This window comes from Cetorhinus maximus, chromosome 15 (assembly GCF_964194155.1).
Source record: "Cetorhinus maximus chromosome 15, sCetMax3.hap1.1, whole genome shotgun sequence".
Taxonomy (NCBI): Eukaryota; Metazoa; Chordata; class Chondrichthyes; order Lamniformes; family Cetorhinidae; genus Cetorhinus; species Cetorhinus maximus.
The window spans coordinates 90,950,589-90,978,122 of record NC_135893.1 but is presented as its reverse complement, the minus strand read 5'-3'; the positions used below and the strand labels follow the sequence as shown (position 1 = coordinate 90,978,122).

The window sequence follows — 27,534 nt, the reverse complement described above, 5'->3', positions numbered from 1 at the left end:
ACTCGCTCTGCCAGCCTGAAACCGGTGCAAAGTTTCCTTTATCTTTCTCTTGAGAGGGAGACGACAACAACAAATAATAAAAACAAAAATTTAAAGCCCGGGCGGGCCTGACTGCTGGTCGAAGCCTGCGCCGCCCCTCCCGGCCTTGGCTGGCTTCGTGGATGAGAAAGACATGGAGAAGGTTTTATGGGGGGGAGGGAGGGAAAGAGGGTAAGAAATCTGTTTCTCTTCTCCCCCTTGTCACCCTCCTCCTCGAACACTATTATTGCCCCCTTTCTCTCTCTCTCTCCACGGTATAGTCGCTCTTACCTTCATGGCAGCTCCGCAGCCGCACCCGCGCGCCGGCGCCTAGAAGCTTCTGGGCGTTTCCCCCGCTAACGGCCGAGCGCTCTCTCGCTCGAGCTGCTGCAGTCCGCCCCTCGACAACATGGCGGTAGCGGCACTACACACACACACACACAGACAGGCAGAGGTGTGGCCTCAACTCCACAACACAGTCGGACCGAGAGAGAGAGAGCTAGCCAGAGGAAAGGCAGCACAAAAGGAGGAGTGTCCACTGCAGCTACCTCGGGTAAATAAACCCCTTCATTTCTTACCCCCTCCCCCCAACAAAACCTCTTTACGTCTGGATAGAGTAAAAGACTCACTTACCCAAATATCCCAAAGTGCTTATTTACAGCCAGTGAAGTACTTTTAAAGTTTAGCCACTGTTCAAGTTCAGTTAATTTGCACACAGCAAGATCCCACAAACATGGGGTAACGAACGGGTAAATCCAGCACCTGTCACAGTCCATCTAAAGCACTTGTTCACGTCTTTGTTACCTCTGGTCTTGACTGTTCCAAGTTTTTCCAACGCATTGCTGTCTGGTCTCCCATTCTGTGCCTCCATAAACTTGAGATCATCCAAAACTCTGCTGTCCATGTCTCAACTAACAGCACTGTGGGTGTACCTACACCACATGGGCTGCAGTGGTTCAAGAAGGCAGCTCACCACCACCTCTAGGGCAATTAGGGATGGGCAATAAATGCTGGCTCAGCCAGCAAAGCCCACATCCTGTGAATGGATAAAAAGAACTGGCACCAACTCCCATTCTCCCATCACCCCTGTGCCCACTGACCTACATTGTCTCCTGGTCAAGCAACATCCTGACTTTAAAATGCTCATCCCTACTTTCAAATCATTCCATGGCCTCATCACCTCTCCCTATCTCTGTAATCTTCTCCAGGATATCTTCACGCCTCTAACTTTGGCTTCTTGTATGTCCCTTTTTATCACTCCACAATTGGTAGCCATGTCTTCAGTTGGCTAGGCCCCAAGCTCTCTTCCTCCCTAAGCCTTTGTACCTCACCTTCCTCCTAAGAACACGTCTTAAAACCTTGCTTTTTGACAAAGCCTTTTTGGTTATCTGACCTAATATCTTCTAATGTGGCTCAGTGTCATATTTCGTTTTACAATGCTCCTGTGAAGCACCTTGAGATGTTTCATGATATTAAAGGCCTTATGAAGATATAAGTTGTTGTTGCACTGAACTGTCAACCAACATTATACGTTAAAGTACCTGTGGTGTGATTTGAAACCACAACCTTCTGGCTCAAAATCTAGAGACCTATTGTAGTCGGTTGTCCCTCGATTTGAGGATGACGTTTACTCGGTTGCAAGTTTCTGTCATGGGTTATATGTGAGAGCAGGCCAATTTTCAACCAGTAGATCTTTGGTCACATGGGGCAGTACTTCCCACTGGGATCTGGAGTGCAGGATTTGCTTCCTTTTTTTTTCCTTCTCTGCCATCGCTCTATGACTCAAGATTAAAGTGTTGTGACTTGAAGTGTGGTGTAACTTGATGAATAAGTTATTGCCATTCTCACTGATTGGTGCATTCAGAATAACCATAACTCACTACCTAAACTTTTTGCTGATTTCACCTCTGGCTCTTCTACCACTTTAAATCCATGTCTCTCATTGCCGGTACCATTCTAGCAAATCTCCTCTGCACCCTCTACAAGACCTTGACATCGTTCCTAAGTGTGGCGTCTAGAATTGGACACATCACAAAACAATATTTTCTTTGTTGAACGTAGTTGCAGTTGTTCCCACTCTTGCTTTCAATTTTTATGGATAAAGAGGAAGAGGCCTCACCTTCTGGTATGTTGGAAAGATAGTGACCAAAACAAGGTAGAGCAAGAAGGAAAGAACTTGCATTTATATATCACCTTTAAGGTTTAATCCCTATTGTAATAGAGGAAACAGCAGCCAATTTGCACACTATCAGCTCTCAATAGGCTGTTAGATGTCAGTTTTATTGCAAATTCCAGTTTTCTGTGTTAGATAAAATATTGGTTTCATAGTACTGTGATAGAAACATCATAGAGAGGTGGACATCATAATATAGCAGATCTACAAATATGAGATTTTTTTTGGATACAAACATGCAGATTAAGTCAGTCCCTTAAAGTCAAGTGGAGTGGTGGTGAAGTTCAACTTTGCCATTTATAGAATGGATGGTAGCAGATGGCTGACTGTTATATGCATCACTCGACTCCGCTTTCCATTGATCAGCCAATCTGCCTATATTGCACTTCTGTCAGAGATCAGTTTGACCCCAAAAATCTTTAGCTTGAAGCCATAGTCACCTAAACCAATGTTAGTCCCTTTGAAAAGCTTTGAGAGAAGTTGTGAAACAAATTTTAAAAATTAGTCAAATTTTAGTTCCAATCACTATTGAAAAAGTGAACTATTAATTAAAATTGTCAGAATGGCAACAAGCACTTGGCTTCATAAAGATTGAATAGGAGAAAATGTCTATAGGGAGATGTTTTTTCCGAAGTAGTTACCTTTTTACTTTAGAAAACAATACTCATACTTGAAATCTCTGAATTATTGAACATCAATTTTGTTGCAGCCATAGAATTTCTTAAGTGTTCTGTGTTATGTCACTCTGGCGATTATGATGCGTGCCTCCATTGTAAATAGCAGGTAGTGGTCCAGAGCAGACTGACTGTAGGAAACCATGCCACATGCTAGTAACACGAGTTCCTCAAGCTATTTTGAAGTCATGGCACTTGGTGTCTGTCATGAAGCCATTCTGGATGATCTCCATAATTGGCATCAATGGAAGGATACTGTACAAAACATAGCTCCAACTGGTTGTCACTGCTCCTCTTTCTCCTCCCATCCCAAACAAATATTGAGGAAAAGTGAAAAACATCAGAAACCACAACAGGGACGATGTTGTATGTTTGCATAACCATTGGCAAATGTTGCAGTCTGTCATTGCTTAATTGGAAATTCGGATGAGGCTTCCCAATCAGTTCTGGGCAATGTGGCTGAATTCCTAGTATGTGATTGCAAGGCTCCCCATTGATGGTACGGATGAGTAAGGTCGGTTTGATTAAGTTCAGAGATAGCCTGCATAGCTGAAGGTTTGCCAAATCTGTTTTTAAATTTACAAATTTTCATTACATAGCTTAAAAAACAGGGTTTCCTAACATTTAGGCTAAAAATTACTTATTTTTCCACTTTTGAAATGTCAATCCTGTAATGAATTGGGATTGGCTTTTGTGTAATTTAGAAATAATGAGGTTCATGTCATCTCCCTTAAAGTTTTCAATAATTTATTTGCCCAATTGTCCCTTTTCACCAAACCTAGTCTTTTCTGACAATAGCTAATTTAATGGATTTAATGAGTTTGACATATAATTGAAGTACAGTCAGCCTAGAATGCTTTGCATTATGAAGTAGTTGTTTAATACATTCTGTACTTAACAACGCAACAATGCAGTGAATTTTGTAGTTGCAAACGGAAAACATAAAAAAGCCTGAAGATACAGCCAGCATAAGAAAATAAAAATAAATTGTAAAGCAAGTGGGACTGCTGAACACCTCCCATAAAAAGGTGTAAAATCTATTTTTTCCTACTGTAAGTCATAGTAGTAAAGTACTGCTGTTAAGTGGAAGGAAAGAAATTCTGGAGAAATGAGGCAATGTATGAAAAATAGTAAGTCTGACAGGACGCAGTAAAGGAAGGAAATGAGAAGTCTTAAAGGGAGCAATTGGAAAAGCATAAACAACTGAGGAATAGGAAAAGACATATTAAAATTGTGGTGGAAGTGAGCTCAAGATATTCCAACTCAAATTTAAAGCTGCATTTCTTAATTTGCCTGATCAGTAAAAAGAAAACTAGCTATTAAACCATTACTGGTAATGTTCAGTCGATTCATTATATATTTAAAATGCTGTGTGTCACAACATTCTATCTCAAACTTCTTATGTTATGTTTCATCAAAGGGGTAAGAATTTTAAATGTCAACATTTATCTTCATTACCTGTTACATGTAAAGGTGGCATTGTGATTGACATTTACAGTGTGAAATACCTGTTATGTACCATTAGGGCAATGCCCTCCACTGGCACTGTGTTTTAAGAATGACACTCTCCATGTAGTTCGAGTGCCAAGTCAGTGGTTTTGAGATTATGATAAAGCATTGTAGTCTCTGTAATTATATGCCATTCTTCTCCATCCTCCTCTTTCCTTCCTCCCTCTCTTTTATCACAATCTACCTCATCTTCTCCACTTTATCAATATACACCAGTTAGTAGCCCTTTGAACATTTTTATCCATTTTAGCTTCAAATACGACATCTTCAAAATGCCCTTCTCCCTACTTCCCATTATGTTGAAAGCAAGACTCATTGCACATTTAGACTAATTCATACCAGGATTTTAATACTGTGAGACTCTTTGCTACCTTAGTCTTCACGCTGTCCAGTGCTTTGTGGTGCCTGTTCTAGATTGTACAAATCTCCAAGGCATTTAGGTGCGCAGGGATCCCTGTTGCCCGGTGAACCATGACCTTAGTCTCGGATTTGAGATCTTGATCCCCAAATACTCTTTCCCTTAGTTGACCAAGTGCAGACCTGGCACATTGGAGGCGATAATGAATTTCATCATCTATGTCTGCCTTCATGAGAGGAGGCTTCTCAAATGTGAAAAATGGTTCACGTTTTCCAGGATCTCACCATTGATCTTAATCAATGGGAGAGGTCTTGTGGGAGCTGGTTGGAAGAGTTCCTTAGTTTTCTGGGTGTTCAGTGAAAGGCCTATTTTGTCTTATGCTTCAGAGAAGTTGACAGTAGCCTGGAACTAGGTTTCTAAGTGAGTACACACACAAGCTTCATCTGCATGACTGAAGTTGGAGTGATTTTGGTTTTAGACTGAAGACCGTTGAACAGTTTCCTGCCTGTTCTATAAATTATCTCCATGCCTGTGGATAATTTGCCGGAGGTGAGGTGCAGTATTGCAGCAAAAACTAGGGAGAAGAGAGTTGGTGCAATGACATTGCCTTGTTTGACCCTAGTCTTCACTGAGATAGGGTTAGTAGTGGTTCCATTGGAGAGGATCATGGCTTGCATTTCATCATGAAGTAAGCAGAGAATGGCGACAAATTTCTGACGGCAGCCAAACTTGAGGAAGATAATCCATAAGCCTTCACAGTTGCGTGGCAAATCCAATAAAAATGCAAGGAGCAGCACCAACCGCTCTACATGCCCTTTTTCAATCTCACCAAAGCCTTTGGTGAGGTTGAAAAAGGGCATGTAGAGCGGTTGGTTCTGCTCCTTGCATTTTTATTGGATTTGCCACGCAATGCAAAGCACTGGAGAAGTACCATCACCGGTGCCTTCGATAGATCCTCCAAATCTGATGGCAAGAAAGCCTGTCCATCAGCAGTGTCCTCTTCTGAACCAATATGCCAGCATTAAGGCACTGATCACTCAAAACCAGCTGTACTGGGCTGGACATATCATTTGTACTCCTGGGCAAGATTTTTCAGTTAGGGTGGGCCCGACACGCCGACACGTAAAATGACACACGATGACGTCAGGTGTGCGTCCCAATGTCATCGCGCTGAGTTGCAATGTTTCATTCAGCGGGCGCACGCCAGAGTCGGCTGCGCACCCGCTGATATGTAAACGGCCTATTAAGGCCATTAAGAAATTAATTAAGGTAATTGTAAATGTTGCCTGTCCAATCTTGAGGTTGGTGAATGGGCGTAAAGGCCAAGCGGCCTTCGTACTTTTTTAGGAAACCTCATCCACGAGTGGGATGAGGTTTCCTAAAGCTTTTATTAAATAAATAAAAAAGTTTTCATAAATATAAAAATATGTTCCATCTCACGTGACACAATCACATGAGGGGACCATATTTAAATACATTTTTAAACCTTTTATTTAATAATTTCAAAAGCCCTTCAATCCCCCTGAGGCAGCCCCGTGTCTCAGGGAGATTGAAGCACTCTTTCACGTTGGCCCCAACTCTCCCTCCTCCCCCTGCCCGCACAGGTAGCGCTGAGCGCTTGCTTCTTACGCTAGCCGGGCCATAATTAGCCTACCCACGTAAAATGGCGACGCGGAGTTGGTCGCGGGCAGGTCTGCTCCGCGACCGCCCCCGCCCACCCGCCACCTGAAAAATTCAGGCACCTAATGCCAGATTCCCAAAACAACTGCTCTGAACTCAGTTGCAGCAGGAGATACTTAGCAGGACAATGGAAACACTTCGGGGATGCTTTGAGAACATCCGTATAGAGATTGAACACCTCCCGCCCCCACCTCCTCCGGCCTACTCAGGGAAGTCTTTGGCTTGTGAAAGAACAAAATGGAGAAGGTTTCCAAAGATCTGCTGGTCAATTCCAAATTACAGATAATTTTGAAACACTGTCAAAAGACCAATTAGACATATGGAGGATGATGCAGGCTGGAGTTTATGACACACAGACACAATACTCAACTATTAATGTTTTGTCAGCAATGTTCACTCATTTATCTGGAAATTGAAAAATATTGATTGTGATGATCCAATCCAGAATAGTTTGAGGTTCTCCCTGCAGCATTTTCAGCAGAGGTAATTGATTGTAGGATCTAAAAGCAAAACGGTATGGTGTCTTAATGTTTTGTTCTTTCCATATAATCAATGTATTGCTGTATATGTAATTTTTAATGCACAGCAAGAATAAATACTGTACATTTTTCTGGATATTTCCAGTTCTTTCATCAGTCATTAATTTAAGTTCTAATTTACTCTATATTTGTACATATTCTCTGTATGTTCTTTTTGCATATCAAGATAATAAACATTAGTATAAGAGCAAGATACTGCAGACCCTGGAACTCTGAAATAAAAACAGAAAATGCTAGATATACTCAGATGCATTATAGCAATTAAAAGGTCAGCCCCTTTTAAGTTATTGGGGCTGTGTTACATAGAAGCATAGAAAATAGGAGCAGGAATAGGCCATTCGGCCCTACGAGCCTGATCCGCCATTCATTATGATCATGGCTGATCATCCAACTCATTAGCCTGCTCTCGCTTTCTCCCCATATCCTTTGATCCCTTCCACCCCAAGAGCTATATCTAACTCCTTCTTGAAAACATACAACGTTTTGGCCTCAACTACTTTCTGTGGTAGCGAATTCCACAGGCTCACCATTCTCTGGATGAAGAAATTACGCCTCATCTCAGTCCTAAATGGTCTACCCCATACCCTCAGACTATGACCCCTGGTTCTGGACTCCCCCACCATAGGAACATCCTTCCTGCATCTACCCTGTCTAGTCCTGTTAGAATTTTATAGGTTTCTATGAGCTCCCCCTCATTCTTCTGAACTCCAACGAATATAATCCTAACCGACTCAATCTCTCCTCATATGTCAGTCCCACCATCCCAGGAATCAGTCTGGTAAACCTTCCCTGCACTCCCTCTATAGCAAGAACATCCTTCCTCAGATAAGGAGACCAAAACTGCACACAATGTTCCAGGTGTGGTCTCACCAAGGCCCTGTATAATTGCAGCAAGACATCCCTGCTCCTGTACTCGAATCCTGTCACTATAACAGTAGTTATTTGCCTTCTTTACTGCTTGCTGCACCTGCATGCTTACCTTTGGTGACTGGTGTACGGAGACACCCAGGTCTTGTTGCACATTCCCCTCTCTCAATTTATAGCCATTCAGATAATAATCTGCCTTCCTGTTTTTGTTACCAAAGTGGATAACCTCACATTTATCCACATTATACTGCATCTGCCATGCATTTGCCCTTTCACTCAGCTTGTCAAATCACACTGAAGCATCTCTGCATCCTCCTCACAGCTCACCCTCCCACCCAGCTTTGTGTCATCTGCAAATTTGGAGATATTACATTTGGTTCCCTCATCTAAATCATTAATATATATTGTGAATAGCTGTTGCTATTGTTGCTGCACAAAAAATTAAAGGGCCTGCATACTTAAACAAACCAACCACAGATTACAAAAAAAAATTAGAGGATATGTTGCTCAGCAGGCCTGGAACCATCTATGAGACCATAAGACATAGGAGCAGAAATAGGCAATTTGGCCCATCGAGTCTGCTCCGCCATCCAATTAGATCACGGCTGATCTGATAATCCTCAACTCCACTTTCCTGCCTTTTCCCCAAAACCCTTGATTCCCTTACTGATTAAAAATCTGTCTATCTCCGTGTTGAACATACTTAATGACCCAGCTTCCACAGCCCTCAGTGGTAAAGAATTCCACAGATTAACTACCCTCTGAGAGAAGAAATTCCTCCTCATCTCTGTTTTAAATGGGTGACCCCTTACTCTGAGATTATGCCCTTTGGTCCTGGACTCTCCCACAAGGGGAAATAACCTCTCAGCATCTACCCTGTCAAACCCCTTAAGAATCTTATATGTTTCAAGAAATTTGCCTCTCATTCTTCTAAACTCCAATGAGTACAGGCCCAACCTACTCAACTTCTCCTCATAAGAAAATCCCTCCATACCCAGAATCAATTTAGTGAATCTTCTCTGGACTACCTCCAATGCCAGTATATCTTTCCTTAGATAAGGGGACCAAAACTGTTCACAGTATTCTAGGTGTGGTCTAACTAGTGCCTTGTGTAGTTTTAGAAAGACTTCCCTATTTTTGTACTCCATTTCCTTTGAAATAAAGGCCAACATTCCATTTTGCCTTCCTGATTACCTGCTGAACTTGTATGCTAGCTTTTTGTGATTCATGCGCGAGGACCCCCAAATCCCTCTGTGCTGCAGATTTATAGTCTTTCTCCATTTAAATAATATTCAGCTCCTCTATTCTTCCTGCCAAAGTGCATAACCTCACATTCTCCCACATTATATTCCGTCTGCCACTTTTTTGCCCATTCACTTAACCTGTCTATATCCCTCTGTAGATTCCTTGTGTCATCCTCACCACTTGCCTTCCCACCGATTTTTGTATCATCTGCAAATTTAACAATAGTACATTCACTTCCCTCATCTAAGCCATGAATATATAATGTAAATAATTGAGGCCCCAGCACTAATCCCTGTGGCACTCCACTAGTTACAGGTTGCCTGAAAATGCCCCCTTATCCCAACTTTCTGTCTTCTATTCGTTAGCCAATCCTCTGACCATGCTAATATACTACCCCCAACACCATGGGCTCTTATCTTATTAAGTAGCCTTATGTGCGGTACCTTATCAAACGCCTTTTGGAAATCCAAATATATTACATCTACTGGTTTCCCTTTATCTTGCTAGTTACCTCCTCAAAGAATTTTATTAAATTTGCCGGGAAATCCTGACTCTGCTTGATTGGATTATGTAATTCTAAATGCTCTGCTATTACATCCTTTATAATAGACTCTAACATTTTCCCAATGACAGATGTTAAGATAACTGGCCTATTGTTAGCTTATATATACCCTGTAGCCTATAGCCTGTTTTTTGTCTCCCGCCTGTTTTGAATAAGGGTGTTACATTGGCAGTTTTCCAACCCTCTGGGGCTTTCCCAGAATCTAAGGATTCTTGGAAGATTACTACCAGTGTATCCACTAACTCTGTAGGTACTTCCTTTAATATCCTAGGATGCAACCCATCAGGTCCAGGGGACTTATTGGCCTTTAGCCCCATTGGTTTCCTTAGTACTTTTTCACTAGTGATAGTTATTGTATTTATTTCCCCCCCCCCCTCTTTTGCCCCTTGATTTTTTAGCATTGGCATGCTATTAGTGTTACCTCCCGTGAAGATTGAAGCAAAGAATTTATTCAACTCCTCTGCCGTTTCCTGGTTCCCCATTATTATTTCCCCAGCCTCATTCTGTAAGGGGCCTATGTTCACTTTGGCCTCTCTCTTCCTTTATATATATTTGAAGAAGTATGTTTCAGGTTGTTGACCTTTCATCAGACGTGAAACATTAACCCTGTTTCTCTTTCCAAAGATGCTGCTCGACCTGCTGAGTATTTCTGGCAAATTTTAGTTTTTATTTATAATATACAATTAGCATTGGCAACTGGATATTTTTGGCAACATACTCCCAAGGACAACTTTGAACCGCTTTATGCCCTCCCCCAAATGCATTGCAGGGGCCTATATTGTGTTCACAATGTAGTTCAGCACTATCCTCAGAGAAACACTCCTATGGCTATAATTACATGGCCATAATTTTTCTATTTTCCATACTGTTTCTGCTTTTGGTCTTTATGAATTAATTCCCTAAATTAGGGTCAATTTTGCCAAATTTTAGGGTAAGCTTTGTTGAGTTGCATCTTCTGCAAACTAAATTGAGATTGCACAAACTAATTTCCCTTTGAAACCAACAACAGCTGTCGGACCAAAAGACACTTCAGGCAATCTGTCTGGCTTGGTCTCAGACAAGGTTAAATGAGAATATGTTATAGCTATACCACCCATTTATTGTGGATTCATGATTTTGAGAATAGATGATGTGGACTAACTTTAAAAGGCCTAACAAAATTACAGGGGAGAAATTGATGCTCTTCCTGCTGTCATTAATAAATGTCTATAATGTTATTGGAAATTATTTTTAAATTGGAATTGTAGTAGGGTCTGTGTCTATGCATGTCTGTGTGTGGTTTAATTGGATTAAAGCCAGCTAGTCTGGGTGCTTTGATGTATAGTAGTTTTGAGATGTTAATTAGATAACGTAAGGAAGTTAAAAGGTAAAGTGTAAATTTGCATTTGTTGAATAAAGCTTTCAAGAGTGGGAGTAAAATCTCACACCTAGCTGGGAGATGCCAAGCAATGTGTTTATATTACTAATAAAATTGGTGGAGTGAAAGGATACTATTGTTCGGAAAGATAACATTAAAAACCTAGTAATACAAATTTACATTCAAAGGGAAGCTAGGTATAAACAGAAAGGAACAAAAACAAAAATATCTGGAAAAACTCAGCAGGTCTGACAGCATCTGCGGAGAGGAATACAGTTAATGTTTCGAGTCCATATGACTCTTCAACAAAACTAAGGAAAAATAAAAAAGAAGTGAAATATTAACTGGTTTAAGGGTGAGGGGGTGGGGTGGGACAGGTAGAGCTTGATTGAGGGCTAGTGATAGGTGGAAATTGCTAAAAGATGTCATAGACAAAAGGACAAAGGGATGTTGACGGTGGTGATATTATCTAAGCAATGTGCTAATGGTGACATTAAGGGTAGAAAGCAAGATGAGCAAGGGACAGATAGCCCTAGTGGGGGTGGGGTGAGGGGAAGGGATTGAAATAGGTTAAAAGGTAGAGATAAAACAATGGATGGAAAAACATTTAGGTGGGAAAAGAAAAATATATATAAATTATTGGAAAAAGGGGGATCGGAAATGGGGTGGGGATAGAGGAGAGAGTTCATGATCTAAAGTTGTTGAACTCAATATTCAGTCCGGAAGGCTGTAAAGTGCCTAGTCGGAAGATGAGGTGCTGTTCCTCCAGTTTGCGTTGAGCTTCACTGGAACATTGCAGCAGGCCAAGGATGGACATGTGGGCATGAGAGCAGGGTGGTATGTTGAAATGGCAAGCGACAGGGAGGTCTGGGTGATGCTTGCGGACAGATCGAAGGTGTTCCGCAAAGCGGTCACCCAGTCTGCGTTTGGTCTCTCCGATGTAGAGGAGACGGCATTGGGAGCAGCAAATGCAGTAGACTAAATTGAGGGAAGTGCAAGTGAAATGCTGCTTCACTCGAAAGGAGTGTTTGTGCCCTTGGATGGTGAGGAGAGGGGAAGTAAAGGGGCAAGTGAGGACAAAGGGGACCCTATCATGGTTCTGGGAGGGAGAGGAAGGTGTGAGGGCGGATGCTCGGGAAATGGGCTGGACACGGTTGAGGGCCCTGTCAACCACCATGGGTGGAAAACCTCGGTTAAGGAAGAAGGAAGACATGTCAGAGGAACTGTTTTTGAAAGTGGCATCATCAGAACAGATGCGACGGAGGTGAAGGAACTGAGAGAATGGGATGGAGTCCTTACAGGAAGCGGGGTGTGAGGAGCTGTAGTCAAGGTAGCTGTGGGAGTCGGTAGGCTTGTAATGAATATTGGTGGACAGTCCATCACCAGAAATTGAGACAGAGAGGTCAAGGAAGGGAAGTGTCAGAGATGAACCATGTGAAAATGATGGAGGGGTGGAAATTGGAAGCAAAATTAATAAATTTTTCCAGGTCCAGCGAGAGCATGAAGCAGCACAGAAGCAGTCATCGATGTACTGGAGAAAGAGTTGTGGGAGGGGCCGGAGTAGGACTGGAACAAGGAACGTTCCACATATCCCATAAAGAGACAGGCATAACTGGGGCCCATGTGGGTACCCATAGCGACACCTTTTATTTGGAGGAAGTGAGAGGAGTTTAAGGAGAAATTGTTCAGTGAGAGAACAAGTTCAGCCAGACGGAGGAGAGTAGTGGAGATGGGAATTTTTCGGGCCTCTGTTCGAGGAAGAAGCGGAGAGCCATCAGACCATCCTGGTGGGGGATGGAGGTGTAGAGGGATTGGGCGTCCATGATGAAGAGGAGGCGGTTGGGGCCAGGGAACTGGAAATTGTTGATATGATGTAGGGTGTCAGAGGAATCATGGATGTAGGTGGGAAGAGACTGGACAAGGGGAGAAAGAATGGAGTCAAGATAGCAAGAAATGAGTTCCGTGGGGCAGGAACAGGCTGACATGATCGGTCTGTTGGGTCAGTCCTGTTTGTGCATTTTGGGTAGGAGGTAGAAGCGGGCCGCCCGAGGTTGGGAGACTGAGGTTGGAAGCTGTGGAGGGAAGATCTCCAGAGGAGATGAGGTCAGTGACAGTCCTAGAAACAATGGCTTGATGTTCAGTGGTGGGGTCATGGTCCAGGGGGAGGTAAGAGGAAGTGTCTACGAGTTGACGCTCAGCCTCTTTGAGGTCAGTGCGCCAGACAACAACAGCACCACCCTTGTCAGCAGGTTTGATGACAATGTCATGGTTGGACCTGAGAGAACGGAGTGCCGCAAGTTCAGAGAGAGACAGGTTAGATTGGGTGAGAGCAGGAGAGAAATTAAGACGACTGATGTCACGCCAACAGTTCTCAATTAAAAGATTAAGAGCAGGTAAGAATCCAGAGGAAGGGGTCCAGGTGGAGGGAGAATATTGGAGGTGGGTAAAAGGATCCGTTGAACGGGGAGAGGACTCCTGCCCAAAGAAATGAGCATGGAGACGAAGGCGGCGGAAGAAGAGTTCAGCATCGTGCCGAGCCCAAGCATGACACAGGCCTCCCTTTCGCTTGCCATTTCAACACACCACCCTGCTCTCATGCCCACATGTCCGTCCTTGGCCTGCTGCAATGTTCCAGTGAAGCTCAACGCAAACTAGAGGAACAGCACCTCATCTTCCGACTAGGCACTTTACAGCCTTCCGGACTGAATATTGAGTTCAACAACTTTAGATCATGAACTCTCTCCTCTATCCCCACCCCCTTTCCGATCCCCCTTTTTCCAATAATTTATATATATTTTTCTTTTCCCACCTATTTCCTTTATTTTTAAATGTTTTTCCATCCATTGTTTTATCTCTACCTTTTAGCCTATTTCGATCCTTTCCCCCCACCCCACCCCCACTAGGGCTATCTGTCCCTTGCTCGTCTTGCTTTCTACCCTTAATGTCACCATTGGCACATTTCTTAGATAATATCACCACCGTCAACACCCCTTTGTCCTTTTGTCTATGACATCTTTTGGCAATCTCCACCTATCACTGGCCCTCAATCCAGCTCCACCTGTCCCACCCCACCTTAAACCACCTTATATTTCACCTCTTTTCTATTTTCCATGGTTCTGTTGAAGAGTCATACGGACTCAAAACGTTAACAGTATTCCTCTCCGCAGATGCTGTCAGACTTGCTGAGTTTTTCCAGGTATTTTTGTTTTTGTTTCGGATTTCCAGCATCCGCAGTTTTTTGCTTTTATAAACAGAAAGGAGTTTGCGTGTATGAGCCAGAGGCATTTAAGATCTAACCAGCCTGTAAGCCTACATCTGTGTCTGCAAAGGAAACAAATTGAAAAGAACCTCTTTTTGAATTCGTAATGTCAAACATGCTTTGCCTGGTTTCTGTTTAAAGTCTATGGGTTACTGTTAAGATTTACCTGGGAATGAATAATTTGGGGATTTGTTTAAAAGTTATTATGGTAGTAATTTGTAGATGTGTATATGTTTAATTTATTGTTAAATTAATACGTTTAATTTAGTTTTATATTAAAAAAACTTTCGAGGCTCAGTGGTCTTATTCCTGAATTCAGAGCTGCATCTCAAACATACCAAATGAAAATATAGATTATGACAGTTGTTCAAGTTTCCCTCTGCGATTTAAACAACTCAGCCTTTACCAACTGCTGTGTCATAACACTGCCTGTTTCCAGGCAATAAATAACATCATCTGGGCCTCATTGGCTATTTTAACCGGAGGTGCCTGAGCGAGGGGAATAGCGGTTACTTCCCTGCCAGGAAAAACATACCTAGAACAGCAGTCTGGATCAGAAGGCACTTATTAAAAAATAACTTAAACTTTGAGCATCTCCTACCCCAGACTACTTGCCTTGTCCTAGGACTGTTTCCCTGGGTGCCAACTTTATTGGCTGACCAGCTGCTTCCCGCCAACTTTCAAGCTATTTTGGTTGAGAAGTTGGTAGGAGGAAAGTTAATGAAGCCGGACGTTAAAAATGTCTGAGCTTCCCTTGCCCTCCTCCTAGACAGGTCGCTGCATGCTTTGCCACGCTCCCACTTGAGAGTTAAAACCAAATCCATACAGTCCTCATTAACTCTAGCACGAGGGAAAGCCATCAATAGTGTAGTGAAACCAATAATGTGCATGTGCTGGTCATCTGTTATTGCTTGATATGCATCAGTGGAGCTATCTAATTTAAAACTCATGGTACACATTATTTTTAAAACTGAAGAATAAATAAGATTTTTATTTACAAAGGTCTGATGCAATATTTTAATATGCTTTATTTAGGAAATTGAAAGATTGTAGCTTTGTATGTATTTTGCTTTTGAATATTGTTTTATAATGAGACAAAGCTGAATTTGAACAATTGCTGGATGTTATCTAGTCAGTTAATGTTTGTTTTTAATTTTTATTATAAAAAATTCTATTTAAATTGTGAACACAATATAATTTAATACAGAAAATTCAATATACTGTAACCTTCACTTTAACTCCGTCTAGTTAGAAACCATAAACAGGCTCATATTTTCATTCACTTTAGCTTTCAGATCTTTAAATGGTGGTGACTACTTAACCTGTAGCAGCAGAAAAGAGTGTTGTCAGCATTCAGCATTACCGACAAAGCACAGGGATTCATAATCAATATACTCTAATGAGTACAATGTTTCTTTACCAAATACTGATGTATTTGATTGCTCATAATCTAATCACAGGTTAGTATGGGTTGCATCCTGTTTAAGTTTGCTCTACAAAACTTATTACAACACTCATATATAATTTCAGAATATGTTTGAACACCTAGTGTGTTGTATTTCATTCCAAGTGACCATTATTTCTATTATGTGTGGTTTACTGCTTTTGAAGTATTTACATTTATCCAAAGATGTGCATATGTTTTAATTTAGCAACATAATTCACCCGTTTCATTGTGTTATTTCACCATGCAATTTATTTCAATAACTCTTCTATGTTCAGCACATTATGGTTTACTGAATTCGGTAAAGAAAATGTTTTTCTGAAAATGAGAACTTTAAATATAATCACTCATTTGTTTCCAGGAACAAAAATAGACAAGTTGAACATCCGCCTACACTAAATATGTTACTCTGAATCAACCATCACTGAACTGAGAGAACAAGTTCATTCAACTTTTCCATTTAGCTGTCCAGAATTGCAAACATCTACTATTTTCCCTGCCTTTTTACCGCTAATAGAAAAGAAAGCAACCTTCTTTATCCTTGTTGAGTGGTCACTCACCTTTTCATTTGTATCCAGTTAAGCAATACTATTTGCGCCTAAAAGGTTGACATTCTAATTTTAGGATTTGTGGAAACTTGACTTTGCAAAACACAAGTCAAATATGAGCATATATAACGCCTACAAGTTTTCCTGTTGATGCTCGAGACTTAGGCCCTTCCTCGCATCAGAAGTTAGCTTTTACATTTTCTCATCACATGCAACTTTGCATTAATTCTCTGTTGTAGGTTAATATACCTTGGCAATTTTTTTTTGATATTTCAGTTCTACAATGTTTATTAAAAAGGCATTATTGTCAAACTGAATAGTTCTAAAAGGAATAATTAACATGATCAGTAAATGATTGTCTAACATGAGGACTAATTGCAATATCAAGGTGAACTTTTTTTTGAATTTTAATAAATGGTGGACATTGACACTTTTCCATTTCTGACACCATGGCCCCGAAATTTACTGGGATGAGTCTTGTAAGCAACAGGGAGAGGTTTCGATGGGCTCAGCCGTGCAGTTCCCACAGCGTGCATCTTTATTTTTCCAGCAGGCTTCCCTCCCGGAAGCCAACCTAATTGATAGGCTTGGTACCCTACTGGCAGGAAATGCTCTGGAGGAGGCTGCAGCCCAGGAGGAGGAAAGGAACCTGCAGTTGGATTAGTGGGAGTTTAAGGGGGTGCAGGTCCTAAACTTGGAGGTGGAAGCCCACAGTCTGGGTGGAGGGGGAATTGTCTGATTGCAATTAGATTGGGAGCAATCACCGTGGAGGGGGTCTGATTCCTAAACCTGGACAGAGTGGTCCATTGATGGGCTGGGAAGCAAGTAAACTTGGTTGGCTGAGAGGAAGCACTCTTGCTTGGCCCACAAGCAATGCTGTAAAGACATTTAACTTTTCCACAAACCAGTTCTGATCTTCATTCAGCTGCTGGGTTCCCTAAAGCCCAGAAAACCCACCTAGCCAGGGTAAAACCTGGAACACAGGTTAAACATGAGACACAGCCTGATTATAATATTTAAATTGCCAGCCCACCTCCTGAAAGTAGGTTGGTTGCTCGCACCCTGTCCCACTATCATTAAAACCAGAAGTAGGTGGTTTTGAGATTTTTAATATTTTAACATATCACCTGTTTTTGGTGTTCAAATTATCCCAGATGTCAAAATCTAGCATTCCCAGGTCAAATACAGCACTGGCTGGATATATAGTAAATTATATATTAAACAGCAAATTATATATTACATATTAGTAAATTATCTTCAGTGTGCTTCACCTGTATCCTCAGGACATTTTAATTTTCTCACACCAGCTTGTCTCCTTGGCCTTTATAAGTAGGTCTGAGTTATTTCTGTGCCATGAACTCATAAGCAGCAGGAATGGAATCAGACTGCCCAAACTTGTTTCAGTTAAGATCTTATCTTCATCCCAGTTTATCCCCAACCCTTATCTCCATTCCATCAGTTTGAGCTGGATTGAAACCACTCTCAGATGTGAAAGGACAATGCTCTAACCACAATGTTATTCAGGCTCCCAACAGGCTGAACTTTGAATATAAATCAGTGGTACATTATTTACACCAAAATCTCTGGGAAAATAATGTACTAAAGCAGGTGGAGCAGCTGTTTGCTGGATCTTGGCAATCAGCGTGATCTTAGATGTTTTAGAGCACAAACTATTTCTGATGGTTTATGAAATCAACAGAACTTTCCTCAGCCACTTTAAAGGAACAATGTACTTTAAATAAAACTAAGACAGTCCATATCCTGACAGAATTATAGGGTTGATTCTTCAATTATGAGAAAAATGCAGTTGCAGTGCTGATGCTTGTGTCTGCAGATGTGTTGATAAGGTAGGCTGCAAATCCCAATGGACATGTGAGGTCACCTAATTTTAACTATCCTCCCTGTGTATTTTCAGTGTGGAGGGGGTCATATATCAGCAGGTGTGTGGGAGTATACCCTTAAAAGGCTACTTCATTTAAATGACTACTGTTTATTTTTCTTGCAGGTTGTTCAACATACAATGGTGAAGATGTTTGTGCACCCTGGAGCAAGTGGTGGCAACTGAGCCTGGATGTGCTGCCAGAGGAAGTACAGTATGAGAAGATGATGATTTTTGAAGCTGAGGAGAGCCCTGACTCCCACAGAAAACATGGCCAAACATGACCGCCTGAGTGGATGCAGCCTCCTATGTTCATAGATTGTGGGAGCAAATGAGAAAGTAGTTCACCAGACTGAGAAAGGGTGCCAAGGTAGGGCTGACTAACAATGCACTCAATGAAAGGAAAGGAATGCCAGTATTATGAATGTGCCCAGCAGTGATCTCACAGCTCAATCATACCAGCAAAGTGACAATGCCTTATATTTATAAGAGCACCTTTAACATGGAAAATATGCCATAGCACTTTACATGGGGGCTTTGGAGAAGGAAAAAAGATGAAAGGAATGAAGGAACACAAGCCAAACTATAATGTGAGACTTATGGGAGGTGACTGAAAGCTTGATTGAAAAGGATTTTTTAGAAGACTGAATGAGGTTTCAGGGATATGTGCAGGAAGATGATGAAGGATTTTGAACCCAAGGTCAAGATTTTAAATTTAATGTTTTGGTGGACAGAAAACCAACATGAGTCTGCAGTATACATGCCAGGCATCAGCATTTCATGGTGACAGCATTTGGGGGGCTGGTCAGTGTGTCAGCTTTTACTGATAAAAATCACTGCAAACTGGGTTTACCTCTGGTGCCATTTCTACCTGAGCCAGGTTGCTACAGTATTGGTCTAGGACTCAGTCATTGCTAGAGTTAAGGAAAAGATAGCAGTCTCTATACTGTAGTCAGAACTCTTCTGAGAACTGGAGTTCCCACCTATGATATACAGAGATGGCAATCCTTACGTTAGAACCAGCAGTGGCACTGAGGAAAGAGAACCTCACCTGGTACAATGGCAGCTGGACACGGACAAGGGCGACTGAGTGGTGGCAGTGGTGGGGAAAGTCAAAAGGGGAATGCAGAGGAAAAGGAAGGAGAAATGGATGCCAATGAAAGGGGAAAACGGATGGCAATTGAAGTGGAAAATGGATAATATAAGGTGGTGGATTGCATTGAAAGGGAGAGGGAGAAGAAAGATATTGCAGCTTAGAGTAATGTTATTGGTTGGGAAGGAGAATGCCAGCATTAACTGAGGACTGGGGCAGGAGATTGCCACCCTGATCTCAGGATAAGGAGCGGGTCTAAGGAGCCAAATTGACTGCCAATGAGTTGAAATGGCAGGATGAACGTGGAGGGTTAAAGGAGAAGATATCCGTTTGTGAAAGGTTTAAGAAGTTAAATAGTTTACAGTGTCTCAGTGAAGTTGGTCTGGGAGGCTAAAGTTCTTTTGTGAACTGGGGAAGTAGTTTTGGGAACATTGCTGTTGAGATAATGCTTGGACAATTAATGGTTGAGTTTATCTTCTGAAAATCCAAATATACCTTTGTTTTTCTTTTTTCAGATTAAAACTCTCTTAATTATGGAGTATGGAAGTTATTAAAATGTGCGAGAATGCCTAGTTTTAACAGCACGCACAAGGTTCAGAAGCCATATAACATGGGATTAATTTGAATTAATCAAGATATGTTTTGGCACTATAATGAGGCTAACGCACGCTCTCAAAACATGCTCAAAAATAGCTATAAGTTCAGTCCTGCTGAATTCAGAGCTCAGCATTAGATACTATCTGACAGGGCCAAGGGACCGCTCCCCAAGAGCAACATTAAAGTTTCAGGTCTCAGCTGTAAGACTCAAAGTGAGCTGGAAATGTTGCTCAAATAGACAAAACATTTCCAATGCAATGTTGGAAGAGCCATGATAATGATCTGAGTTGTATTGCCTTTCAGCCAATTTTTTTTGGGAGATGTTAGACCATTTACAATCACATCAATATAAGTAATGGAACTGAGTCACTTAACTGACAACATCATCTCTTTAGTAAGAGTTCTATGATCAGCAGCCTGGAAATTACTGACAGTAATGTTATTGTATAAATGCTTAACACACTCATATCAAATATATTTTAAATGTGTTAATGCTTCAATTAAAACAGTAAGGAGTGGGAATTGGACTGAATACATTGGATGGAATTTTTCCATCCTGCCCGTGGTGGGGTTTTGTGATGGGCGGAGTGGAGAATTTAGCACCAGGCAAAATGTTGGAAATCCACTGGTGTAAAAACAGTTTGCAATTCTCCCAGCGTCAGTTATCCCACCAACGTGAACACCGTTTGCATTCAATAACACCTCATGAATGCTCATTAAAACAGCTGCTCGACGCAATCTTGTCACGCCTTCCAATCTTGCGTCATGCCAGCGGGAAATTATGTCAGCCTCAAACCCATTTGAAAGGGAGTGGTGTGCACAAGTCTGACCTCAGTTTGCTTGTAACTTTGAGGTGAGTGCAACATACATAGCCTACCTGCCATTGCGCTATGCCGGTCTTGTTGAAATGAATGCCACACTATTGGGCTATAAGGTTGGTTTGCTCCTGCTCTTTGCCTATCTTGTCCCAAAGGACATCACTGTGCTGCAGTAACCATGCAGGCCTCCACTTTCAGACAGTGACCAGTACTGTGGCCCAGGTTGGGGAGTACAGGGGTCTTCTTCTTCCGGTGGCTGAGACCGTTGTCCACAAGGGCACCACTGTGCAGTGGTAGCCAGGCAGAACTCCACTTTCAGAAATTAGCACTTTAACTGGGAGTGGGGTGTGAGGCAAGGGTGGGGATGACGAACACAAGGTAGGCAATGGGAAGGAAAGTTGTGGAAGGGCTGTGAGGGGGAAGGGTGAACACTTTTAGGGAAAAGGGGAGGAAAGACTGTGGAATGGCTGTGAGGTGGAAGGGTGAACACAAGTGGGCCTTTCTTCCCCCACCATCACCTACCAACCAGAACCCTTTTCTTTTTAGAATGTCCAGGTGAACGTATATGTTCCCTATCTTCCCAAGAATCCCACCCCATTCCTAATTGACCTCTTCCTCCCCACTCCCAGGGTCCATGTCTGCCTCCGAGTCCCCACCAACCACCCTCGCCGTCCCTTCTACCACTACCATCGCACCTTCACTCTCCCACCCTACCGGACTCCTCCCTTCCCATGAACTCCTCTTCCCCCCACTGACCCCAAATTCCTTCCCCCGGACTCTTTCCCCCTCCGAAGTCCTTCCTCCCCCTGACATCCTGTCTCCCTCCGAAGTCCTTCCTCCCCCTGACATCCTGCCCCTCTCCGAACTCCTTCCCCACTCCAAACTCCTTCCCTTACACCTTCCTCCGCCCTTACACCCACCTCCCCAGTTGCTGCATTCTCCCCCACTTATACCCTCCTCCCTGCCTCAACCCCCCTGAACTTTTGTTCCACTCCCAGCCTAAGCCCCCCACTGACACCTTTGTTCCTCCCCTCCCAACCTCACCCCCACCCCCTTCCCCGGGACACTTTCCTGTCCCAGTCAAACCTAGACAACCCTATCGCACCCCACCCACGCGCCTCCCCGGTACACCTTACCCTCCCACTCACAGCTGAACCTACCTCTTTCCCCCCCCCCCCTTGACGGTCATCCATAATAGCCCATGGCCAAGACTGTGATGTCCCAAAGCAGACCCCAGAGCCCACCATGCCACTAGCCAAGCAGTTGCAGTACAGCTACAACACTGTCATCTACCCAGCTATGTGGAAAATTGCCCAGGTATGTCCTGTACACAAAAAGCTGGACAAATCCAACCCGGCCAATTATCGCCCCATCAGTCTACTTTCGATCATCAATAAAGCAAAGGGTTATCAACAGTACAATCAAGCGGCACTTGCTTAGTGATAACCTGCTCACTGACGCCCAGTTTGGGTTCTACCAGGACCACTCAGCTCCTGACCTCATTACAACCTTGGTCAAAACATGGACAAAAGAGCTGAACTCCTGAGGTGAGGTGAGAGTGACTGCCCTTGACATTAAGGCATTGAGTGTGGTATCAAGGAGCCTGAGCAAAACTGGAGTCAATGGGAATCACGGGGAAATGTCTCCACTGGTTGGAGTCATAACTAGCACAAAAGAAGATGTTTGTGGTTGTTGGAGGTCAGTCAACTCAGCTCCAGAACTTCACTGCAGGAGCAGTGATGGACAACTGTGCTGGGCTAGCCATATAAATACTATGGCTACAAGAACAGGTCAGAGGCTAGGTACCCTGCCGTCGGGCAACTCACCTCCTGGCTCCCCAAAGCCTGTGCACCGTCTACAAGTTACAAACCAGGAGTGTGATGCAATACTCCCCACTTGCCTGGATGAATGCAGCTCCCATAACACTCAAGAAGCTTGATACCGTCTAGGACAAAGCAGCCTGCTTGATTGGCACCGGATCCACAAACATTCACTCCCTCCGCCACCGATGCACAGTAGCAGCAGTATGTACCATCCAGGAGATGCACTGCAGGAATTCACCAAGGCTCCTTAGACAGCACCTTCCAAACCCATGACAAATACCATCTAGAAGGACAAGGGCAGCAGATAGATGGGAACACCATCACCTGAAAGTTCCCCTGTAAGTCACTCACCTTCCTGACTTGGAAATATATTGCCGTTCTTTCACTGTCGCTAGGTCAAAATCCTTTAACTCCCTTCCTAACAGCACTGTGAGTGTACCTACACCACATGGACTGCAGTGGTTCAAGAAGGCAGCTCACCACTACCTTCTCAAGGGCAACTAGGGATGGTCAATAAATGCTGGCGCCAGTGAAGCCAACGTCCCACGAATGAATAAAAAATACGTAAACCTCCCATCTTCTGTGAGCTGCTTCACGGTGGAGCCCATGTCCATGATAATCCACCCAGCATGCAATGCACATGTCCCTCCAGGGTCTGGTAGCTGTAGGGCTCCAGCATTTTCTGCGCCTTGGATGTCCACGACCGACTTCTGCACGTCACACTTGTCAAGACGTATTCTGGGCCAGCTTGTTTTCCCACTGATGTTGGCAGTAAATTTGACGTGGGTGGATGATTCCATCTAGCAGGGCTTATAATTAGATGCAAATGTATTAAAAAAAAACTTTCCCAACCCGCGATGGCAGGAAACGTGGCCCGCCATTGATTGGTGGAGCAGATGATCACAAACTGGTTTCATGAAGGTGTGAGACCGATTTTTGGCCTTCTCGCCATATTGTCCGCTCACATCGACCATGACGCCCGATGCCAACGGGGATGGAAAATTCGAGCCTTAGTCTCATAAATTGGAAATTCTGCCTATGAGTTTGACAATATCACTGATAGTAATTTCCAAGTCATTTACTAATGTCACAAGAACATAGAAATTACCAGGATGGGAAAACCAAGACTGACAATATTTTGTTTTGGAAGCCCAAAATTTTGGCTAATCATAAAACTTACACAAGGCTTACATAGTGATTTTCTATTGTTTTGACTGGCCCCAGCTATAACCTGTTCAACCCCCAAAAAACCTTAAGAATAACAGGAATTCCTTTAGAAAACAATGGAAATTCCAGAAATATTTAGGTAAGGTGTACTCACAGACATTTTGCAACTATGGCAAATTATCTTATATTTCTTGAATGTTGAAAGCCTGAGATTCTGAAATTAAAAGTATAATTTCAACACTTTGTAAATAGCTAAAATTGCAATTAAACATTGAAAATAATGTACTTAAATATTAAGAGACTTATATGACCATGATGTCACATTACCCAATGATCACACGTACATTTCCAGCAAGAGTCACTGAATAGTGATCAGAAGTAGGCATTGCTTGACCAGAATAAAAAGGTATCGCAACTAAAGAATGTTTATAAATCTCTATTGTAGCCAGTCACATTTATAATGTTTGCCTGTTGAGCCCGGTGCATGTTTATTTTTCTCAGGACAGACATCTTGGGATTTTATGGTTGTATTTGTTCTGTATAAATGAAGACAACACGATTTTTCAACCCATTACCTGACCAAATTTGAGCTGTTTAAACATTTAAATTATCCCTCCAAATTTTCCTCCTATCCTGAAAGTACGAACTCATGCTGACTCTTGGGGTGCCCTATTCTTCAGTACTTCACCCAAGTACACCCATTCTTCATGTGCAACCTGGAATTGAGTGTCAACCAGCTATTCAGCTGTGAGGTCATCACAACTGAGCTTGACCCTTTCCAAACCTATGCCCACACACGCACTTTTTTTTAGCAGGCTAAGTAGATAGATGCTAGAAATCCTTTACTTTCGCCTTTGTAGCTTAGCAATGCTGCAATTACCCTATGAAACTGAGATCAGCAAATTTAACACAATCATCTAAAACAACTATTTTCAAACATAACATAAAAATCTACAGAGACTGTTAAAATTTTTATCTATACCTGATTTGTTAAGACATCATAAAGATGCTATTGTACCAATGATAACATGGAGGCATGCTGCAAGAGAATTTCCATGGCTTAACATCTGAATTTATCTTTAGGACATAGGCCGGAATTTTCCAGCCCTGTTGGTGTCAGGCGTCATGGCAGGCCAGTGGGGGGAATATGACAAGAAGGCAAAAAATCGATTTCATGCTGTTGGGAAGCCAGTTTGCGACCCTCTGCACATTGGCTGCACACACCTTCTGGAGCAGATCAGGTGAATAGGGGTGGGTACATAGTGGGGCGCCAGTCATAGCTACCCCATGGAATTAGCTGGGCCCCATAGAAGAGTGAAAGCCACAGAGGGGCCTTGGCTATTGGGAAACAGATGCCATTGTCACAGGTGGTAGCGAAAGTGGAGGTAAGCGCTTGGGCAATGCAGGGGTCATCACCCTCCTGGCATTGTGAGGGCATAAGAAGAGGAAGCAAGACTACCAAGCAAAACTGGGGGTGATATCTGTGTACAGCTGGCAATGGAGTTGCAACTCTCAGATTTTGGGCCCAGTGGCAATGAGGAGCAACACCCTGCACAGGTGGGATGAAGCCCCGAGCATCTGAGTGACAGGGAAGAGGAGCAGGAAGTTACAGAGGTCATGCTTTCAGCAAAGGATCTGCTGCCATAGGTAGAGCTAACTGCAGCCAACCAAGGACCAGTGCCACAGGAAACTGCGATTCTCCAGGCAGATGGTCACAAACATCTGCACCCTCGTCACTGGCGACCTCACACCTCTCAGTACTGGTTGCCATGCCCTGCCAGTAGTTATCAAAGTCACTGTGGCCTTGAACTTTGTTCCTTTGTTTTTTGTTTCTGGCTGCTCCCAGACATCAGCTTCATACTTTGGCATCTTGCGAACGGTTGCACGCCACTGCATCTCACAGGTCACTGATGCCCTACTTGCCAGAGCTGGACAATATACTCAATTCACAGAAGATGGGACATTGCAGGCACAGAAGGCAGCAGGTTCTCTGCCATTGTTGCATCGCTGCAGATGCAGGGTATCAATTGCACCCTTATGTCCCTCTAGGCACCGAGTGGCCAACTAGTGAATTTCATCAACAGGCTTTCACTCCCTTAGAATTCAGCTGGTCTGCAACCAAGGGTTTTCTCTATTTGTGCGTCATTTTCCTGGCAGCTGCCTTGACTCATTCATCCTCCAGCAGTCCAAGCTGCCGTACCACTTAACTCCAACCCCCAAAGTCCATGGATGGATTCTAGGGGAGAAGAGATATCCCTTGAAGAAATGGCTACTCACCGCTCTATGAGAGCCCCAGGTAGGCACAGATGAGAGACAACCAATGCCACCTGCTTATCAGGACCGACATTGGGCAGGCCATTGGACATCCGAAGATGCAGGTCTGATGCCTGGACCGGTCGCATGGCACCCTGCAATACCCTCCTGAAAGGGTCCCACTCATTATGGCGGTCTGCTGTACTCTCCATAACATAGCCCTCCAGAGAGACGTGGAACTTGAGGACATTGAGAGCCTGGAAGGACACAACTTATTAAAGGAAGAGGAGACAAAAGACGTTGGTGAGGAGGAGGATGAGGAGATGGAGTAGAAGGATGCAGCACACCGAGGTGCTCCAACTGACAAGGAAGTGGCTAGGCATGGCATAGGGCCCAAAGCTCTCAGGATACCATGAATGGCAGCTACTTTTCAATTTAGGAACGTTTCAACTGAGTCCCTTCAACCCAGGATAAACAGCATGGTATGGAACTCATTCTGATGTGCCTGTGCTATCACTTCCATTGAGGACACAGCCTGGAACATATAAAATCTTACCACAAATAAAGGAAGCACTTCTGCCCAGAGGTTTTGCTGTCAATGTTAAGGAACCCTTGACCTCCTTCACCACTTCATATCTGTTTTGTCCTGCCATCAATAAAAAGTCTCACAAGTGCGGCTTCATGAGTCATAATTTACACGGTGCTCTTAAAGGAAATCAGTGCACTGTTACAGGTAGAAGACACCCTAGCAACCCACTCACTGCTCCATGTGATGGGGTGGCCTCTGCATTCAGCCACTTCTATGCAGTTCTCCTCTGGTAACCTCAGAGGAGTTGGAGGCAGTTTCTTCACTTGGCTTGCAGCAGAGATGCACATAGTGGTTGTTCTCGTTGTAAGGGTGCCAGTAGGGAAATCTCCAGAGTTTCCTGCACCTGAGTCGTTGCAGGGGCGGTCTCCATCACTGAACCCTGCTGCACAGATGCTTCCTCTGTCAGAGGAGCCAAGGGGGCCAAAGATGATGATGGTGCCCTGTGAGGGGTGGCACTCTCATCCTTCTTGGTGACATCCTTAGCCCTTGGCTGGCACTCTGGATGATTGGAGCGGAGAACCAGCTGGGGCATTCCAGCCAAACGTCTGTGCCACCAGAGCCACTAATTGGTCTAGGCTACATAATATGGCATGTATTCTGTGAATATCAGTGTGCAGTTCCTGTATGCATGTAAGTGCAGTCGCATGCAACTCTCCACAAGCTCACTCATACAATGGAGAAGCTCATGCACTCAAAGCCCTAAGCCATGGTGCACATGAGCTGGATGGCCTCTTCCATTCTCCGTCCATGAACCCGCACCACCTTAAGGAACTTTGACATGTGGGAGCACACCTCCTGCTACTCGTCTAGATAGAGCCTCCTTTCCAGTGACTCATGAGGCACTGCATCTGTGCCCAGCTGAGCAAAGCTGTGTCTGACCTTCCTCCTCCAAGGGCAACTGCCCACAGGTGTCTCTGCCTCCGGCACCTCCTTATTCACACTAATGTCATAGTCATCACAGTGCCACCCTGTTTTAAATGCATGCGAGGACCCATTGAGAGAAGTGTATGTGTGCTGGTGGATGGTATGCTTATAAAGTGTGATGATGCTTCTTTGAAACTTTGCTACTCCTCTTGGCTTGG

The 27,534-nt window shown here is 43.4% G+C and overlaps 1 protein-coding gene and 1 long non-coding RNA gene across 7 annotated transcripts in view; one reads left to right on the top strand and one right to left on the bottom strand.

Annotated features, from left to right (window-relative positions):
* epn2 (epsin 2) overlaps window positions 1-420 on the bottom strand; it is a 71,379-nt gene extending 70,959 nt beyond the window's left edge. For 5 of the 6 annotated variants that reach the window (XM_078558943.1, XM_078558946.1, XM_078558945.1 and 2 more), the window contains exon 1: window positions 310-420. The gene's annotated coding sequence lies outside the window, so the exon portion shown is untranslated. The remainder of the gene's footprint in view (window positions 1-309) is intronic. The other variant, XM_078558944.1, reaches the window with a different exon arrangement.
* Window positions 421-432: 12 nt separating this feature from the next.
* The window catches only part of LOC144691002 (uncharacterized), a 32,589-nt gene continuing 5,487 nt past the window's right edge, over window positions 433-27,534 (top strand). The window contains exon 1 of the long non-coding RNA XR_013579026.1: window positions 433-571. This is a non-coding gene — a long non-coding RNA (uncharacterized LOC144691002). The remainder of the gene's footprint in view (window positions 572-27,534) is intronic.